At 38.0% G+C, this 15,944-nt stretch overlaps 1 protein-coding gene across 4 annotated transcripts in view; it reads left to right on the forward strand.

Annotated features, from left to right (window-relative positions):
• The window catches only part of LOC105484487 (RAS protein activator like 2), a 378,824-nt gene that overhangs the window by 159,744 nt on the left and 203,136 nt on the right, over positions 1-15,944 (forward strand). The window lies entirely within an intron of this gene.

A 15,944-nucleotide genomic window follows, 5' to 3' on the forward strand; every position in this document is an offset into this window, starting at 1 on the left:
AGGTCAGGCGATCGAGAGCATCCTGGCTAACTCGGTGAAACCCCGCCTCTACTAAAAATACAAAAAATTAGCCAGGTGTGGTGGCAGGTGCCTGTAAGTCCCAGCTACTAGGGAGGCTGAGGCAGGAGAATGGTATGAACCTGGGAGGTGGAGCTTGGAGTGAGCTGAGATCCAGTCACTGCATTCTAGCCTGGGGAACAGAGCGAGACTCCGTCTCAAAAAAAAAAACCAAAAAAAAACTTTAGGGTATGACTTGCAGAAAACACTAGGCTTCTGTAGCTTTTACTTATGAGCAAAAATTAATCTGTGATATTTTATATTGGACACTACTTTTTATTTATTTATTTATTTTTTTGAGACAGAGTCTCGCTTTGTTGCCTAGGCTGGAGTACAGTGGTGCAATCTTGGCTCACTGCAACCTCCACCTCCCAGGTTCAAGCGGTTCTCCTGCCTCAGCCTCCTGAGTAGCTGGGATTACAGGTGTGCAGCACCAAGCCCAGCTAATTTTTGTATTTTTAGTAGAGTCGGGTTTTCACCATGTTGGTCAGGCTGGTCTCAAACTCCTGATCTCAAGAGATCCACCTGCCTCAGCCTCCGTAAATGCTGGAATTACGGGTGTGAGCCACTGTGCCCAGCCTCCCTGAGTACTTTAAATGCATTTTATCTGGTTTAATCCTCCAAATAATCCTGTGAGGTAGTGTTATTCTCATTTTTAAAGTAAGGAATTAGAGCCTCAGAAAGTTTCAGTTACTTCTCCAAGACTACACAGCTAGTAAGTTGTGGGTCCCAGGTCTCTTATGATTCTATCTTCCTCCATTTGGGGGCCCACTTTGAGCACATGGTGTTTGAGAGGTTTTCAGGAACTTGGGAACATCGCTCCAAGCAGTATTGAGGAATAAAGGGACAGGAGTTTAGCAGCAGAGGTTAGTTCCCATATGAGGATATACATTTGGAAGCCATCAGCACATGGACATTGAAGCCACCGGAGTGGGTGAAATCATACAGGCTAGGGATGTAGTGGGAGAGTAATGAGAATGTTGAGACTAGCATCCCAGCCTCAACATATCTGGACATCTTATTCCAGTCTAACCAGTGTCTGTTAGCAGAGCCACTGGTTTACGAGTATAGACTTGGTGTTTACCAATAGTGATGGTAAGTTTAATAGTCTTACTTTTACATATACATACATACACACCATATTTATTTTTATTTAACAGCTTTTTTGAGATATAATTTACATAACATACAGTTCATCTAATTAATATACACAATTCAATTACCTTTTTATTGTGATAGCATGCACATACCAAAAAATTTACCACTTTAACCATTTTTAAGTATACAGTTCAGTGGCTATAAGTAGATAGATTCACATTGTTGTGCAACCATCACCATCATCCATCTCCAGACTATTTTATCTTCCGGTACTGAAACTCTGTACCCATTAAACACTAACTCTCCATTCTTGCCTCACCCTAGACCCTGGTAACCACCATTCTACTTTCTGTCTCTAAGAATTTGACTCCTAGGTATCTCATATAAGTGGAATTACAGTATTTGCTCTTTTGTACAGTTTATTTTTAGTACTTTTACAAAGCTGTATAACCACACCACAATTTTAGAACATTTCATCACACCAATTACCTATTAGCAGGCACTTCCTGTTTACTCTTAAAGGTCCCATCCATCAGACCTAGGCAACCAGTAATGCACTGTCTCTACAGATTTGCCTATAGATGATATATAAATGGAATTGTACAATATGTGACATTTTGTGTCTAGCTTCTTTTACTTAGCATAATGGTTTCATGGCTCCTCCATGTTATAGCAGCAGTACTTTATTTTTATCACTGACATTCTATTGCTTGGATATACTATATTTTATTTATATGTTCATCATTTGGTGGACATTTGGATTGTTTCCATGTTTGTGCTATTATGAATTATGCTACTATGAACATTCATGAACAAGTTTTTACATGAATATATGTTTTAATTTTGCCTGGGTATTTAACCTTGTATTTTGCAAACAGTGTATTCTACCTCCAGAATAATGATTTGGTGTTTTGTGACCTTAAGTCACATTAAATTTTCCATTTGTTATCTGAACATGTAATGGTGTTGCTATTTTATTATAGTTTTATATCCATGTATTCAGTAAAATATTTCTGTGTGTATGTGTGTATGTATATACACACACACAGACTTTGATCACATCAAGTACCTATTAGCAATCACTATATATATATATGTAAATAAAATTGTAATCTTAGTGAAATACCTTCTGTAGTTAGTAATTTCCCACACCTCTGCTCAAAATATAAATATAGCTCAATGTGATCTAGAGTTTTCAACTGGTAGCTTGATTGCAGTGAACAGTACGATTTGTCTGCATTTCCAGGATGATTGTCATATTTTTATCTGCCTCAGGCAGGTTTTTAGTCAATTTCTCACGCTCAAAGCCAGTTTGTCTTTGTGAGGAAGCAAAGAGAAGAGTAAGATGAGTAATGACTCTGGATCTATGATTATGAAACTGTATCCTTGTGAGTACACAGGTTCTTAGTGACTGAGCTTGAGTCAGTAAACCACAGGCATTTTTCCTGTCATTCTCATGTGGAATTTTCATTGAAATTTCTTTAAAAAATTTTGCCCTTAATTTTTGGATTTGATGATGATTACTTATTCACCTTTACAAAGTAGAAACCCTATTCTATCCATGTTTTTAGATTTTGTCACCAAAATGTCAAAATAGTTTGAAGCTTAAGGGATATTGATTCAGTTATAATTTAGCATAGTATATAACCAGAACCTTGGTCAAAGTAAAGAGTATTTTGAATGCTATGTGTGTGGTTTGTTGTTCTGAAGTAAAGTGGTATCTGGTGGTTAGAACATAAGAGTTACTGTCAGCATTTGTGGGTTTTCTTCCCAGATCCAAGCTTTTTTAAAAGGAAAGTCCGAATCCATGCCTGTTATATGTTTAGTGCAATGCTTTACATACTGTAGATGTATTGTAATTACTAGTGAAGATGTTATACAACTGACAGAATAATATGCAATAAATCACTCAAAATACATCTGAGTGATAGTTGTCACCGGTACTTAGTGATTCTGTTCTTTAATAAATCTTTCTTTGAGAAAGGCATGATTACTATTTCCAAGTAGTAGTGTGGTATTTTAAGCTACTTACAGTAAACATTTTTAATTCAAAGTGATTAGATAGTACTCTCTATCCAAGGGACTTTTGAGGACTCTATCTCATGGACACCATCCATATCACAGTAGTACATGCCAGAATCTCAGAGTCAGTAATATGTTTAAGATTGTGTGATGATTCTAATGTGTGGACACATTAGGCACTGATACTCTAGTATTGAAGTTTTATTTACCTCTATCCTCTTGATGGCATCCTAAACCATGGTTCTTAAAAACAAGCCCTTTTGTAATATGACTGGCCCTTGAGCTGGATAGAGGTGTTCTGCCCCTAAAATAAGGTAATAAAGGCATTTTCCTAGCTTATTAAAAACAGATGAATGGTATTTTTATTTAGAATTTTTATTTTATAAATTATTTTAACATTGTGTTGCCTTGCTATTCCTTAGCCTATAATAAAACATAAAATATTTGCCTTTACACAGACTTTTATATTTGATTATTTTGTATTTAATATAAACTTTTGTAATTGTTTTTTGTCCTGCGATGTCACATTAGGGCATTGCTTTTCAAGCATAGTGTTTTATGAACATATTTTGTCCACAGTTAACAAGGTCAGTTGCTAGTGGAAATTATGCAGTTGCTGGCTTATTAATCCTCTCTAGCCTGTTATTTCAATTTATTGGACTGTTAGTGATACCTCAGATATTGCTATTAGTCCCTAGACGTAGACAGTATTTCTTTGAATAATGTTTTCCTGTTCATAGAATTCTAGATGTATCATTTTAGACAAAAGGAACTTAATACTTTCTTGTAAACTCTGTCACTTCAGATGTTACTGTTTATTGTATTTCTTTATCAATAAATACCAACCCTGTCACTTCAGATGTTAGTGTTTATTGTATTTCTTTACCAATAAAGAACATTCATTTAAACACAATAGGTCCATTTTCTTATTTTTATCATTTTTTTTTCTTAGCATTAGACTTTATTTTAAATACGAGAATATAAAGGTATGTTTTATCCAAGAGCAAATGGCATTGGAAAAAGACCACTTTAAATTATTTAAAGCAAGTGTCAAAATTTTACATGTGTTGCTGGAGAGGATATTGGGAATTTATCTTAAATGAAAATTTATGAAAATAAACTTTTTGGTTTTTTAAACAAAATTTACTTTATAATTGTAACTATGTACTAGTTATTAAAATGAATTTGTTAAGCTTATTATTAAACAACTTTTTGGAGTATTTTTTTCCTGAACAAAATTGTGTGACTGCAAATTGATATCCTTCACTTCATATTTTACTTTGGATAATTATTTTATTACAATGTTTTTTAGGAATATTATTAGAAGACTTTGTTAGTTTTTAAGATTCCTTTTTATTTCTATTATAATTATTTCATTTATACATATTTATATTTTTATTCATGATCTTTTTATTGATTAGAAACATAAGCCCTCTGGTGTAGCTTACTGTCACATTGTTCTAATTGACCAGTATGGCTTTTAAATAAGAGTGCAGAACATAAAGTATGAGGTGGAATTTTGAGGAAAATGATTTATAAATAAAATTTTAAAATAGGATGAATTTATGAATATACATGAATATTTAGGTTTTGATATTTATGCTTCCTTCTGGTATGCTATATAATTAGAACTTATATACCCTAAATGAGTATTATTGATGTGATTCATATACTTGAGATAAGTACACAGAATGTTGAGTCACTGTATGAAAGAATGAAAGAATGAAGAGCTGTATATGTACAGATATGGAAAGCTCTCCAAGCTGTGTTAGGAAATAAGCTACAAAAGTACTATGTTTGTTTTGGTTCTTTGTAATTTTCAATCCCTTTCACATGTGTTGATAGTGTATTGTGGAGAAAGTAATAGGTTTATGTGTGAGGAGAAATACTTTAGGGATACATATTAAATTTCCATAGGTAAGCTCTTTTTTCGTCTTTTAGGCAGCTGTGGATTTGGAAATGGAGAGTTAGTCTGAGAATCAGACTTCAATCCTCCACTGATCTGATATCTCTATCCATCTTTACTTTAACTAGAATACATTGAGCCTTGATCATGAGCATCAGGATTAAATAACATTTACATAATACTTCACCTTCCTTTCTCAGAAATGGATGACCAAAGTATTGCACTCAGAAAGGTGTGCAAAGGTGTGGAGATAACATACCAACTTATCAGTGTGTTATCTTGGAAAAACTTACTCTTCATTTGGCTGTTAAATGCAGGAAATAATAGTACAGATTAATTTCTCCCCCTTCCACAAACACATACATATATGCATGCAAAGAAGTATATGCAGAGGCAATGGCTGTTGCTTAGTCTGGAAACTTTTTTCAATCTGGAGGCTCTGTCTTCTCTTGCTGTGGTGGTGTTTACCTCTAGCTCTCTCTTCAATTCAATTTTTCACTCATGCAGGGAGCACTGGTCAGAGCACAAGGATGGAGAACTGCTTTTTTTCACCCACAGGTTTGTTTCTTGATTTATTTATAGTATTTTTGAGTGTATCTCTTTGGATAGTTTTCTTAGTGGTTGCTATAGGTATTACAGTATTCGTATGTGACATCACAGTTTATTGTTATCAACATTTTACTACTTTGAGTGAATGACAGGTAGTAAACTCTCCATTTAGACCCTCTGCCTTTCCCCACTTTTAAGTATCACTATCTTGAATATCAGATGGTATTCTAATTATTGCTTCAATCAATATATATGGTTTATAAAACTCATGAGGATAGTTATATGTTCCCATATTTCTGCTTCCTTCCTGATACTCTAAGATTTTAACATATCTTTTAACATATCTTTTCTCTTTGAAGAAATCCCTTTAGCCATTCTTTATGCATAGGTCTGCTAATGACAATTTTTATAATTCATTCTCTCTCTCTCTCTCTCTCTCTCTCCCCCCCTCTCCCTCTCCTCTCTCCCTCTCTCTCTCTTTCATCTCTCTCTCTCCTCTCTCTCTCTCTCTCTCACCCCCCCTTCCCTCCCCCCACCCCCCACCCCCCCACTCCTGGGCTCAAGCAGTCCTCCACCCTCGGCTTCTTAAAGTGCTGTGATGGGATTACAGGTGTAAGCCACCGTGCCTGGCCCACTTATGTTCTTGAATCTGTAGGTTTATGTCTTTTGCCCAATTTGGGAGGTTTTCACCATTATTTCTTTGAATACTCTTTTAGTTCTACTTTCTTCTCTCCTAGATCTCTGGTGATACAGGTGTTGGATCTTATTTATTTATGTTTGAGACAGGACCTCACTCTGCCACCCAGGCTGGAGTGCAGTGGTGCCATCAAAGCTCACTGCAGCCTTAGGACCTTCCAGGCTCAAGTGATCCTCACACCTCACCCTCCCGAGTAGCTCTATAACTTCTATTTCTTTTATAAGGTTTTCTTTTTTCTTAATTTGTTTCCAGATAATTTCTAATTGATTGTGAAGCATTTTATGACATCCAATTTAAACTTGTCAGATAATTTTAATATCTGGTTTTTCTCAGTTGATTGTCTTTTTTCATTCAAGTTGAGATTTTCCTGGTTCTTGTTGTGTTGATTTTTAAAAAATTTATTGAATCTTGAACATTTTGGTTATGATGCTAGGGAACTCTGGGTTTTATTTAAATCTTTTATTTTAGCAGGGAATTGCCCTACTCAAGTTTAGCCTGCAGCTCCAAGCTTACATTAGTGAGCTGTGGTTCCAATGACAATTTAATTTTCAGAGATTTTGCAGTACTATTTTTGTCTGCTTAGTTTATCTGGAGTTCCTACTGGTCCCTACTGGTGCTGCCCAAAGCAGGGAATGAGCTTCCCCAGGATAGGCCATCTGGTGCCTCTAGGAGGCAGAAGGGAATCTCTGGCCCACTGGGGAAAATGAGGCTTCTCGGGCTGGGCCGTTTTGGCAGGATCTCCCAGCCTGTGAAAATGAGGAACACTTCCCAGCCCGAGCCCTGGTTATGGTGCATCCCCCTTTCTGATATCTACCTGGCTACCCGAGTCTCTCACTGGGGAAGGAGAGTCCCAGATCTGGAGGGGAAGAAGAATGCTTTCCCTGGCTGCTTATTGTCTGTTGGCCTCCCCATCATTACCCCTTGTTAGTGATGCTGGGCTTGCTTGTTGTTGTCAAAAAAAAAAAAAAAAAAAAAAGACAACACCAAAATGCATAGCTGCAGGTAGGCTATTTTCTGTTCCTGGGTTTGAGGTCAGGCCTGGGTTGCTGTCTTTTAATGCATTGGGAGGCAGGGTCCTCAGGTGTCCTGCCACAATTTTGGTCCTCCTTGTCCTAGGGCCCCTAGCAAATCAGTCGTTTTTCTTTTTACAGAGTTCTTCTATGACTGTCTTTTGTATTATTTCAAAATTTTGCTGTATTTAGTGAGGAACAGTCAGGAGAAACGAGTCTGCACCATCTTGTCTGGCCCAAGACTTTTTCTTAATCTTTTGTTATTCATATCATTTTCATTTAGAGTGCCTAGCTTGTCATCATCCATGTCAAATGTCTGCAGTTGTTAAATGGTATAACTCTTCTATTCCTCACTTATTAGTGCTTTTTACATGGAATCTGAGCACTTTCCAGCATCAGTCATCGGCTCTGTGAAATTTTATCTTTTTGCAAGATTAGCAGTTTGACCCTTCAATCAGTTTGCACTTATGCAATATTCAACAATGATAAAAAAAGGCACAGGGATGGATAGTATTCAAGTGGGGATTAAGTTGTATAAGGGGTCAGTTCACTAAGGAATATTTTTGTACTTGGTAAACTTTTGTTTCTCCTTCCTTCCTTCCTTCCTTCCTTCCTTCCTTCCTTCCTTCCTTCCTTCCGTCCGTCCGTCCTTCCTTCCTTCCTTCCTTCCTTCCTTCCTTCCTTCCTTCCTTCCTTCCTTCCTTCCTTCCTTCCTTCCTTCCTTTTTCACTCTGTCACCCAGACTGGACTGCAGTGGCGTGATCTTGGCTCACTGCAACCTCTGCCTGCCGAATTCAAGTGATTCCCCTACCTCAGCTTCCCGAGTACCTGGGACTACAGGCACCCGCCACCACACCCGGCTAATTTTTGTATTTTTAGTAGAGATGGGGTTTCACCGTATTGGTCAGGCTGGTCTTGAACTTCTGACCTCGTAGTCCACCAGCCTTGGCCTCCCAAAGTGCTGGGATTACAGGTATGAGCCACCGTGCCCGGCCTGTTTCTTTTTCTTTTTTAAAATTTCTTTTTGTTTTTATTGTACTTTAAGTTCTGGGATATATGTGCTGAACGTGCAGGTTTGTTACATAGGTATACAGTGCCATGGTGGTTTGCTGCACCCATCAACCCGTCATCTAGGTTTTAAGCCCCATATGCATTAGATATTTGTCCTAATGCTCTCCTTCCCCTTTCCCCTCATCTCCTGACAGGCCCTAGTGTGTGATGATCCCCTCCCTGTGTCCATGTGTTCTCATTATTCAACTCCCACTTATGAGTGAGAACTTGCAGTGTTTGGTTTTCTGTTCCTGTGTTAGTTTGCTGAGGATGATGGTTTCCAGCTTCATCCATGTCCCTCCAAAGGACACGAACTTATTCTTCTTTATGGCTGCATAGTATTCCATTGTATATGTGCCACATTTTCTTTATCCAGTCTATCATTGATGGGCATTTGGGTTGGTTCCAAGTCTTTGCTATTGTAAGTGGTGCTGCAATAAACATATATGTGCATGTGTCTTTATAGTAGAATGATTTATAATCCTTTGGGTATATGCCCAGTAATGGGATTCCTGGGTCAAATGGTATTTCTGGTTCTAGATCCTTGAGGAATCGCCACACCATCATCCACAGTGGCTGAACTAATTTACACCCCCACCAACAATGTAAAAGCGTTCTTATTTCTCCGCACCCTCACCAGCATGTGTTGTTTCCAGACTTTTGAATGATCACCATGCTAACTGCCATGAGATGGTATTTCACTGTGGTTGTGATTTGCATTTCTCTAATGACCAGTGGTGATGAGCTTTTTTTCGTATGTTTGTCAGCTGCATTAATGTCTTCTTTTGAGAAGTGTCTGTTCATATCCTTCGCCCACTTTTTGATGAGGTTGTTTTTTTCTTGTAAATTTGTTTAAGTTCCTTGTAGATTCTGGATATTAGTTCTTTGTCAGATGGATAGATTGCAAAAAAAATTGTCTCCTGTTCTGTAGGTTGCCTGTTTACTCTGATGATAGTTTCTTGTGCTAAGCAGAAGCTCTTTAGTTTAATTAGATCCCATTTGTCAATTGGCTTTTGTTGCAGTTGCTTTTTGTGTTTTAGTCATGAAGTCTTTGCCCAATGCCTCTATCCTGAATGGTATTGCCTAGGTTTTCTTCTAGGGTTTTTATGGTTTTAGGTTTTACATTTAATTATTTAATCTATCTTGAGTTAATTTTTGTGTGAGGTGTAATGAAGGGGTCCAGTTTCTGTTTTCTACATATGGCTAGCCAGTTTTCCCAGCACCATTTATTAAATGTGGAATCCTTTCCCCATTGCTTTTTTTGGTCAGGTTTGTCAAAGATCAGATGGTTGTAGATGTGTGGTGTCATTTCTGAGGCCTCTGTTCTGTTCCATTGGACTGTATATCTGTTTTGGTAACAGTACCATGGTGTTTGGTTACTGTAGCCTTGTAGTATAGTGTTGGGTAGCATGATGCCTCCAGCATTGTTCTTTTTGCTTAAGATTGTCTTGGCTATACAGGCTCTTGTTTGGTTCCATATGTTTTTTCTAGTTCTGTGAAGAAAGTCAATGGTAGCTTGATAGGAATAGCATTGAATTTATAAATTACTTTGGGCATTATGGTCATTTTCACGATATTGATTGTTCCTATCCATGAGCACGGAATTTTTTTTTTCATTTGTTTTTGTCCTCCCTTATTTCCTTGAGCAGTGGTTCGTAGTTCTCCTTGAAGAGGTCCTTCACATCCCTTGTAAGTTGTATTCCTAGGTATTTTATTTTCTTTGTAGCAGTTGTGAATGGGAGTTCATTCATTTGGCTCTCTGCTTGTCTGTTATTAGTGTATAGGAATACTTGTGATTTTTGCACATTGATTTTGTATCTTGAGAATTTGCTGAAGTTGTTTATCAGCTTAAGGAGTTTTGGAGCTGAGACGATGGAGTTTTCTAAATATGCAATCATGTCATCTGCAGACAGACAATTTGACTTCCTCTCTTCCTTTTTGAATACACTTTATTTCTTTCTCTTGCCTGATTGCTGTGGTCAGAACTTCCAATACTATGTTGAATAGGAGTGGTGAGAAAGGGCATCCTTGTCTTGTGCTGGTTTTCAAAGGAAATGCTTCCACTTTTTGCCCATTCAGTATAATATTGGCTATGAGTTTGTCATAAATAGCTCTTATTATTTTGAGATATGTTCCATCAATACTTAGTTTATTGAGAGTTTTTAGCATAAAGGGGTTTTGAATTTTGTCGAAGGCCTTTTCTGCATCTATTGAGATAATCATGTGGTTTTTGTCATTGGTTCTGTTTATGTGATGAATTATGTTTATTGATTTGTATATGTTAAACCAGCCTCGCATCCCAGGGATGAAGCTGCCTTGATCGTGGTGCATAAGCTTTTTGATGTGCTGCTGAATCAGTTTGCCAGTATTTACTGAGGATTATCACATCCCTGTTCATCAGGGATATTGGCCTGAAATTTTCTTTTTCTGTTGTGTCTTGGCCAGGTTTTGGAATCAGAATGATGCTGATCTCATAAAATGAGTTAGGAGGAAGTCCCTTTTTTTGTATTGTTTGGAATAGTTTCAGAAGGAATGGTACCAGCTCCCCTTTGTACCTCTGGTAGAATTCAGCTGTGGATCCATCTGGTCCTGGGCTTTTTTTGGTTGGTAAGCTATTAATTACTGCCTCAGTTTCAGAACTTGTTATTGGTCTATTCAGAGATTTGACTTCTTCCTGGTTTAGTCTTGGGAGGCTGTATGTGTCCAGGAATTTATCCATTTCTTCTAGATTTTCTAGTTTATTTGCATAGAGGTGTTCATAGTATTCTCTGATGGTCGCTTATATTTATGTGGGATCAGTGGTGATATCCCCTTTATCATTTTTTTATTGTGTCTATTTGATTCTTCTCTCTTTTCTTATTCGTCTGTCTAGTGGTCTATTTTGTTAATCTTTTCGAAAAACCAGCTCCTGGATTCATTGATTTTTTTGGAGAGTTTTTCGTGTCTCTATCTCCTTCAGTTCTGCACTGATCTTAGTTATTTATTGCCTTCTGCTAGCTTTTGAATTTGTTTCCTCTTGCTTTTCTAGTTCTTTTAATTGTGATATTAGGGTATTGATTTTAGATCTTTCCCACTTTCTGATATGGGCATTTAGTATATAAATTTCCCTCTAAACACTGCCTTAGCCGTATCCCAGAGATTCCAGTATGTTGTCTCTTCGTTCTCATTGGTTTCAAAGAACTGCATTATTTCTGCCTTAATTTCGTTATTTACCCAGGAGCAGGTTGTTCAGTTTCCATGTTGTTGTGTGGTTTTGAGTGAATTTCTTAATCCTGAGTTCTAATTTGATTGCACGGTGGTCTTAGAGGCTGCTTGTTATGATTTTTTTTTCTTTTGCATTTACTGAGGAGCGTTTTACTTCCAATTATGTGGTCAATTTTAGAATAAGTGCTTTGTGGTGCTTAGAAGAATGTATATTCTGTTGAGTTGGGGTGGAGAGTTCTGTAGATAGCTATTAGTTCCACTTGGTCCAGAGCTGAGTTCAAGTCCTGAATATCCTTGTTAATTTTCTGTCTTGTTGATCTATTTAATATTGACAGTGGGGTGTTAAAATCTGCAACTATTACTGTGTGGGAGTCTAAGTCTCTTTGTAGATTTCTAAGAACTTGCTTTATGAATCTGGGTGCTCCAGTATTGAGTGCTTATATATTTAGAATAGTCAGTTCTTCTTGTTGCATTGATCCCTTTACCATTATGTAATGCCCTTCTTTGTCTTTTTTGATCTTTGTTGGTTTAAAGTCTGTTTTATCAGGGACTAGGATTGTAACCCTGCTTTTTTTGCTTTCCATTTGTTTGACAAATATTCCTCCCTCCCTTTATTTTGAGCCTATGTGTGTCTTTGCATGTGAGATGAGTCTCTTGAATACAGCACATCAATGGGTCTTGACCCTTTATCTAGTTTACCAGTTTGTGTCTTTTAATTGAGACATTTAGCCCATTACATTTAAGGTTAATATCGTCAGCGTGTGAATTTGATCCTGTCATCATGATGCTAGCTGTTTATTTTGCACATTAGTTGATGCAGTTTCTTTATAGTGCTGTTGTTCTTTATATTTTGATATGTTTTTTCAGTGATTGGTACCAGTTTTTCCTTTCCATATTTAGTGCTTCCTTCAGGCGCTCTTATAAGGCCTCATGGTGACAAAATTTCTCAGCATTTGCTTGTCTGTAAAGGATTTTATTTCTCCTTCACTTATGAAGCTTAGTTTGACTGAATATGAAAATCTGGGTTGAAAATTCTTTTCTTTAAGAATGTTGAATATTGGCCCCCACTGTCTTCTGGCTTGCAGGGTTTCTGCCGAGAGATCTGCTGTTAGTCTGATGGGCTTCCCTTTGTAGGTAACCTGACCTTTCTCTCTGGCTGCCCTTAACATTTTTTCCTTCATTTCAACTTTGGAGAATCTGATTATGTGTCTTGAGGTTGCTCTTCTCGAGGAGTATCTTAGTGGTGTTCTCTGTATTTCCTGAATTTGAATGTTGGCCTGTCTTCCTAGGTTGGGGAAGTTCTCCTGGATAATATCCTAAAGTGTGTTTTCAAACTTGGTTCCAGTCTGTCTGTCACTTTCAGGGACCCCAGTCAATCATAGGTTTGGCCTTTTCATGTAGTCCCATATTTCTTGGAGGCTTTGTTCATTCCTTTTCATTTTTTTTCCTCTAATCTTGTCTTCACGTCTTTTTTCATTAAGTTGGTCTTCAATCTCTGATATCCTTTCTTCTGGTTGATCGATTCAGCTATAGATAACTTGTGTATGCTTCATGAAGTTCTCATGCTGTGTTTTTCAGCTCCATCAGGTCATTTATGTTCTTCTCTAAACTGGTTATTCTAGTTAGCAGTTCCTGTAACCTTTTGTCAAGGTTCTTAGCTTCCTTGCATTGGATTAGAACAAGCTCCTTTAGCTCAGAGGAATATGTTATTACCCACCTTCTGAAGCCTACTCCTGTCAGTTCATCAAACTCATTCTCTGTCCAGTTTTGTGCCCTTGCTGGAGAGGAGTTGTGATCATTTGGAGAAGAGGCATTTTGGTTTTTGGAATTTTTAGCATTTTTGCCCTGGTTTTTCCTCATTTTCATGGATTTATCTACCTTTGATCTTTGAGGCCAATGACCTTTGGATGGGTTTTCTGTGTGGGGGCCTTTTTGTTGATTTTGATGTTATTGCTTCCCGTTTGTTAGTGTTTCTTCTGATGGTCAGGCCTCTCTTCTGCAGGTCTGCTGCAGTTTGCTGGAGGTCCACTCCAGACCCTGTTTGCCTGGCTGTCACCAGTGGAAGCTGCAGAACAGCAAAAATTGCCACCTGTTCCTTCCTCTGGAAGCTTTGTCCCAGAGGGGCACTGGCCTGATGCCGGGACTCTCCTGTATGAGGGGTCTGTCAACCCCTGTTGTGAGGTCTCTCCCAGTCAGAAGGCTCGGGGGTCAGGGACCCAGTTGAAGAGGCAGTCTGTCCCTTAGGAGAGCTCGAGTATTGTGCTGGAAGAGCCCTCCTTGTCAGGATCCGTTTGCTCTCTTCAGAGCCAGTAGGCCGGAAAGTTTAAGTCTGCTGAAGCTCTGCCTACAGCCGCCGCCCCTTCCCCCAGGTGCTCTGTCCCAGGGAGATGGGAGTTTTATCAATAAGCCTCTTACTGGGGCTGCTGCCTTTCTTTCAGAGATGCCCTGCCCAGTGAAGAGGAATCTAGAGAGGCAGTCAGGCCACAGCCACTTTGCTGTGCTGTGTTGAGTTCTGCCCAGTCCAAACTTCCAGGCCTCCTTAGCGCTGTCAGGGGAAAACCACCTACTCAAGCCTCAGCAATGGCAGGCCCCCCAACCCCACCGAGCTTGATCATCCCAGGTGGACTTCAGACTGCTGTCCTGGCAGCAAGAATTTCAAGCCAGTGGTTCTTAGCTTGCTGAGCTCCTTGGGAGTGGGACCCGCTGATCGAGACCACTTGGCTCCCTGGCTTTAGACCCCTTTCCAGGGGAGTGAACAGTGCTCTCTCGCTGGGGTTCCAGGCACCACGCAGTTGGAAATGCAGAAATCACCCGCCTTCTGCGTTGGTCTCGCTGGGAGCTGCAGACCAGAGCTGTTTCTATTAGGCCATCTTGCCAAATCCAGAAAACCTTATTTCTTTATAAAAGTTTACAACTATGGGGACTGCAGTGAATGCTTATAAGCAAACACCTTACTATATACATGTCTTTACACTGTATTTATTTAGTCACGTTATTTTGAAATTGAAAGACCATAAAGTCTTCTAATGAAATAAGTACTAGTCTTCTAGTACTTATTTTACAGATGAGTAAAATAAAGTCACAGGGGTACTTTGAGGCTTACAGGAGGATGTAAACCTCTTAGTACAGTCAAGGGGTAGAATTTAGTAAGTGTCATGTTTGCTGCTACTGTTAATAACTTTTGTTACTATTTAATAAAATTCTAAGATCAGAGAAAGCAAGAGTTAAGTGAGGTCTGATAGTTTTTGTATGAAACTAAGAATCAGGAATTTAGGGTTCTTTTTCTGTTTTGTTCCTGACTCACTTGGACTCTTTGGGAAACTGGTTAACCTTTTTGTGTCTAAATCTAGCCATCTAAAGCTAGGAGAATCTTGCCATCTGCCTACTTCATGGGAGATGGTAAAGAAAATGTTGGAAAATGCTTTACGTCTGTGGGAGAAAGGTACAATGTAAGCTTATAATTTTATTCGTCTCTCCATTGACAATAATTTGCTCATACAATTTTAAAAAATCTGCTTAACTAGCAATCAAAAATTACTATATATGTGCAGTGTGGGAGTGTTGATGCTTCCGTTAGAACACTCCCTTTTGTGATTTCCTCATCACTTAAGAAATGTAGATACTTGCTGCCACAGTATACGAAAACTATATGTAAAAATAAGTATGTATAAATTATAGTTAATGACTGAACATAATTCCTCATTTATCTATATAGTTTTAATTGAAATGAGCTTTGGTACTTTTTAAAGGAAAGAAAAAGGATGAAAGTGGGAACAGGAAATGGTTGATTAATTAATTGATAAAACATGGGCTAGAACCTTGAAAGATCATGTAGCCTGTCCTTCTGCCACAGTAGAATTGTATGTTAATTCAGTTCAATAATTATTGATCAAGTGGCTACCATGTGCATGGCACATTAAAAAAGTAAAACAGTCTTTTTCTTCAGATGATTATCAGTCTAGTAGGGAAAGTAAAAACATAACTATTTACTTTATTCTTTCATCCTCAATAATGAATTGAGCTTGTAAAGGTGGTTGCAAATATAGTCAGTGCTTGAAATAGAATGTTATATAACATTTTAACTATTTTAAATTAGCTACAGTTAACTAAATGTTTTTATATGAGGCTCTAAGTGTCAGATGGTCAGATCAGAAAAGACATACACATAAAGGTTTCAGATTTGCCAAATTCATTTCTGGTTGGGGTTCAAAAACATTGAAAAATTATGTTATTTAAGAGAATAAAGTGCTTGAAAAATTTTATCAACAGAAAATTTATCTGGGGGTGGAGGAACTTTTTGTTCTAATGTCTTTATAATCCACCTTGAGATTATGATTGAGCCTGAGTGAGT

This window comes from Macaca nemestrina, chromosome 1 (genome assembly GCF_043159975.1).
Source record: "Macaca nemestrina isolate mMacNem1 chromosome 1, mMacNem.hap1, whole genome shotgun sequence".
NCBI lineage: Eukaryota > Metazoa > Chordata > Mammalia > Primates > Cercopithecidae > Macaca > Macaca nemestrina.